Below are 5,867 nucleotides of genomic sequence, written 5' to 3'. Positions count from 1 at the left end.
TCTTGATTATTTACTTCACTTTGCAACAGTTCATATAAGTCCACGTTTCTCATGCTTATTTTCATCATTTCTTACTGCCCAACAATATCCCGTGACATTTATGTACCATATTTTGTCTCTGTCTATGGACATCTACTTTATTTCCAGCATTTTGCTACCACAAAAAGTGCTCCTGTAAAATTTTGGTGTACGTGAGGCCTTTCTTTTTGATGTCCTTGAAATGTATACCTAGTAATGGAGTCTCTGGGTAATAATAGGACATGGACATTTTGGACCCTTTCTCCACCTAATTCTAAATTTCTTTCCAGAATGTTTGGACCTATTTACAACTCAACTAATAATGCATTACTATGCCCTTCTTTCCTCAACCCTTTCAATATTAACTATTTCCCTCTTTTGTCATCTTTAGCATTTTGTTGGGTGTGAAGAGAAGCTTCAGGTCTGCTTGAATTTATATTTTTTTTACGGGACATTTTTGCATACAGTTGCTAATAGTTTGTAGTTCTAGCAACATCTTGCGATGATTAACTATGATAGACTTAGCTCTTCTCAGCAATACAGTGATCTAAGTTAATTCCAAAAGACTCATGATGGAAAATGCTATCCATATACAGAGAAAGAACTTTGGAGTCTGAATGTAGGTCTGAAGCATACTCTTTTTTCTCCTTTTTTCTTTCTTGTGGTTTTCCCTTTTGTTCTGATTCTACTTTTACAACATGACTAATGTGAAAATATGTTTAATATGATTGTACATGTATATCCTATATCAAGTTGCTTACCATTTTGGGGATGTGAGGAGGGAGAGAGAAAAAAGCTTGGAACTGAAAATCTTATAAAAATGAATGTTGAAAACTATTTACATGTAATTGGAAAAAATAAAGTGGGGAAAAATAATTTGCAGTTCTTCTTCTGAGAACTGTTTATTCATATCCTTTGACCACTCATTTATTAGGAAACAACTTTTGGTCTTATTTCTGTTAGTTATCTCTACAATATATTCTGTTCTTTCTGAACAATCAAGTTACAAATGTTTATATAGTGGCTCAAAGTTTGCAAAGTGCCTTATACATATTTTCCATTTGGTCCTCACATCAACCCTTTGAGGAAGGGAGGCACTATAGACATTTGCTAGTACCATTTTACAGATGGGGACACTAACTCAGAGAGGTAAAATGACTTTGCTAAAGGTCACATGGCTAGTAAGTGTGAGGAAGGATCAGAACTCAGGTCTTTCTGTATGCAGGTCTAGTGTTCTATTCACTAGGTTATTGATTTTGAACTCAAATAGAATTATGGATAGCTAAAAAGTAATTAAGGATCTTTGAGTTTAGCATATTGACTTAGAAAACCACATATTACCATTATCTATGCTCTGTTGTATTTTTATTTATTTTGTTAATTATTTCCCAATTATATTTGAATCCGATTTAGTAGAAATGAGGAATGTTGCAGTGGCATGAATGTGATGGTATGAATGCACTGGTAGGCCCTGTGTTCTACACATTTTTGCTAGATGTTATTCCTTCTCAACTTACAAATGAAAGTTTGAGACTAAATTGTTCATAAACTAGAGAACACTTCTGTCTAAATATGAGTCAAAACAGGGACTATGATCATTTAAATTCATTTCCAAAGGAAGTCCAATGACTTCCCCTATCGCTGCTTTGATAGGAATCTCTATACAAGATCAATGGTCAGTTTCCTGATGGCCCTGAACATCAGACCTTACAGAGAGTCTGCCAGTCCCTAGACTGATACTGAGCACACCTACTTAATTAAACAGAAAAACTAAAACTTCGTGTCACTGCAACTGAATCCTTCCCATCTCCAGATGCCTTCAAGGAGAGGTCGGTTAACCACCTATAAGGATGTTGTAGAAGGAATTTGTTTGGGCATGGATTGAATTAGACAAATTCTGAGACCCTCTCCAATTTAGTATTCATATAGGTCTATTACTTTAAATCCTTAAAAGTTGCCTCATACAGCATTGGACAATTTCAACTTATTTCCTTAACTTTGCAATGTTCATATACATTTCCTGTATACCAGTGTTTTACTGGAAAATCTTTACCACTCAGAGGTAAACCCTGGGTACTTGGGGGAAGCGGAGGCAGGTAGAGGGAGAAAAGAGAGAGTACTGATTTTTTTAGTGTTAGAAATGAATTTAGGGTTAAAAGACAATTTAAGGATAGGTGGAATTTATATTTTACTCTAAGGGTGATAGGGTGCCACTGAAGCTGGCTGAGGAAAGGATTCGCGTGGTTGGATCTTCAGTCAAGGAAAATCACTTTGGCAGCAGTGGATTTGGTGCGGGAGTAGGGAGAGACCAGGTAAGAGAGACAAATTAGAAGGCTTTTGCAACAGTCTAAATGAAATGTGATAAGCATCTGAAAGAAGGTGGTAGTTGCATGAATAGAGAGAAGAGGTCAGATGTGAGATTTGAGGGATTTTGTGAAGTAGCAAAATCTGGCAACTGATGGAGGGAGGAAAGAAAAAGAGGAGTCCAGAATAATACTGAGGTTATAAACCTGATACATTGGAAGGACAGCTGTACTCAGAATGCAAATAGGGAACACTGAAAGAGCAGAAGGCTTGGGGGAAAAGATGAGTTCAGTTTAAGATAGGTTGAGTATAAGATGCCTCTGGGACATTCAGTTTGAAACGTCTCAGCAAGCAGTTGGTGATCTGAGATGTAAACTCAGGGGAGAGACTGGAGCTGTTTGTGTAAATCTGGGAGTCATCTGCACAGAGATGATAGTTTAAACCCTGAAAAAATATAGCCTACGGGGAGGGAGAAAAGGGCCCATCCAACCAGAAGTGTCTGCAATTGAGTCCCAATCGGTAGCAATGCTTGTGCTTTCTGAGTTTTTATTTGAAGGATGTCTGTAAGTAAGGCGGATTTTACTGTGTGTAAGGAGGATTTTTGTTATTCTTTTTAGATAATAGATCCCAGTATCCATGGCCAAAACAGATAATATTTCCCACAAATTATGGTTGAAAACAACTTCTACCATGCAGTTGAAGTGAGATATAAGGATGACATAATGTACTCCTGCGCTGTGCTAGGTCATGATGATATCGCTAAAGTTAACCTGTGAGGCTGTTGTTGGCAATATGCCTTCTTTGTCTTTTGCCCTTTAAATCAAGTGGGCACTGGTCAGTGAATGGGGAACCTATTCTGGGATTTGGATAATGCATAGAAGAATGCATGTACCTGCCTTGATCAGCCCCCATCAAGGCTTGGGGGGAATCTGGCCACTTGCCTCAACTGGCCCCCACTGAGGCTTTAGGAGTTGTAGCTCCTACCATTCTTGCCTGCGCCTAGGGAAAGGTGATTAGGGAATGCTGTAGGAATTGGTGCTCCTATTATCAGCAACCTTCTTAAGAAGACTAGATTAGAATAAAGTAAGCTTATTTAACCCCTCCGAGGCTGTCTTCCTATCTGCCCGGATCATGAGTGAACCTATTAGAGGCTACAGTCTAAAAACTCCAGTGCCTCCAGTATTGTTACTTGTCCCAACAATGTCTTTATCTGGCAAAACATTACATATCCTACCTTCAAATCCCAGTCCTTTCCCAAACTGTGCATGATGACCGCTGAATCCAGAATACTGAAGTACATTCCTAGCTGGAAGCACAAGTCTTTGGGAGTTTAAGGGAAAGAGGTTGAGGTCTAGGATCTGCCAACAGTCTCTCCACCTGAAGTAGGATTGTTTTTGCCCACTTCCAAACACATTACCAAATTCATGGAGAGTTTTTGCTCCTCTTGGACCTTTTCCTAAAATAAAGCTAAAAGGCACCTAATATGAGCATTTCAATGGAAGGAATAACAAATGTATAACAAAATCTTCATAGTAGCAGCATTCTTTGTGGTAGCAAAAAATTTCAGTAAAAAAATAGGTGCTAATTAATTGGGGAAGGGTTGATTAGATTGAGGGGTGTGTGTGTATGTATGCGTGTGTGTGTGTGTGTGTGTGTGTGTGTGTGTGGTGTGTGTGTGATGGGATATCACTATGCTACAAGAAACAATGATTATGAAGAATTCAGAAACATTGGAAGACTAATATGAACTGATTTGGAGCAAAGAAATTAGAACCACAAACACACACACACACACACACACACCCTGTCAAACTCAGATAAACTACAATGATTAATTTTAGTTAGAGAACAGATTATGAAACACACTTCCCTCTTCTGCTCTCAGACTTTAGTTTGTCAGTAGGTTTTGCTTAACTTTATAGTTGCAAGAGAGTTTTCAATAGGGAAAGAGGGTCACATATTGGCGAATATTTGTGATTTAAGAAATAAAAAGTGTCAATAAACATCAAATTAACTTGTTAATAAAGGCCATGACTGACTTAATTTAAAAAAAAATCAGTTAAGAAAACAGTACATTTTCAACTGGCACCCAAATCATTTTCCCAGGGTACAGCATATATGGGTGTAAAACACAGAAAATTCATTTCCTCTTTTTCTTTTAGTTCCTCTCTGCCTAAGTCATTTTTACCCTTTTTTCCTTGTACCTCAAAAGAGGTTATATTTATATTTAGCAGATATGAGATGATGAAATTTAAGCATGAGTCATCTTTCTTTTTTAAGGTTGTGTTGATGCTTTTTTTTTTTTAACATCACTACTACTTCCCAATAACTCCTTCCCTCCTCCCATGGTTAGAACTATCCTTTGAAAAAAACAACTAGATCAAGCCTTTTAAAAGAAAGCACAGTGGGTATGTCTGAAAATGTATTCCTTACCTATATCCTAAAGAGATCAGAGACAGACAGAAGCAAAATCTGGGAGTGAGTATCATGATGGCTGACTCCAATATGTTAACATATAATTTCATAAGGGATATGTGGTGGTCCATTAAAATAAACACTAAGTTTCCTCACTGTGGCTGGGTGCTAGTACTCAACGATTTCATGACTTATAATCATTAAGGCTTTGGTAAACAGTTGATAATCTCTGCAGGCAAGAGATGCATGTAACACAATTTTAACAAAAAGGTATTATTTCTGTCCACATATCAGAAGTCTCAGAGACACATTAGGAACACAATAACATAAGAGTATCGCAAAAATTCTATAACAAGTTTAGATGATTGCAGTGTAGGTAAATGTATTTCCAAATCATCCTTCACAGAAAACTTTTCATTCTATCACAAGTGGCTTTTAAACTTACAATCTTTATAATTAGGAAAGTCATTAGTGCAAAACACATTTCATCAGAAATCCAGCACATCTAGAACAACAAAAAGGTAACATATACAAGGGACAACCTGAGGGGTGGGGAGTGGGGTGGATGTTACCCATTTAATCCTTTACACTGGGAAACAGAGGTGACAAGGAATGGTAATAAGTTCTGATTAATCATCCTAATAGAAAGATATAGCTCGTGGTAAATAAAGTCACATAAGACAAACAAATCTCACAATAAAATTACTGGGAAATACATATAATGCTCTACTGGTTTAAATGCACAACTGTTCATAATTGTTAGATCAAAGTTTGCTGGACTAAATATTATAAGCCATAGTCGTTAAAGTTTCACACTCAATTATCCTAGCTGGATGGCTGATAGGGTATTGTGATTTTTGGCCCAGGCAAAGGCTCTAAGGAGTCTGATCTCACTCTGACAGGGTGTGACCCCACTTCCTTAAATGCAGTCTTTGAGAATTTTAACAGAGGTTATGACTATGCTGAGACATAGAGCCTAGAGAAGGTAAAGAGCTCTAATACAGCACTATTCTCAATTTGCACAATATAAGAAAATACTTAAGATATTATATAGTAGTCACATCTAAACCCTAGTCTATAATTACCCAGAATGGAGCACTGAGAATGAAATAATCACAATAGCCAACATT

The sequence above is a fragment of the Phascolarctos cinereus genome, unplaced genomic scaffold, assembly GCF_003287225.1.
Source record: "Phascolarctos cinereus isolate Bilbo 61053 unplaced genomic scaffold, phaCin_HiC Scaffold_4;HRSCAF=312, whole genome shotgun sequence".
Lineage (NCBI taxonomy): Eukaryota > Metazoa > Chordata > Mammalia > Diprotodontia > Phascolarctidae > Phascolarctos > Phascolarctos cinereus.
The sequence above is the reverse complement of the archived record's forward strand: the minus strand, read 5'-3'. Positions refer to the sequence as shown.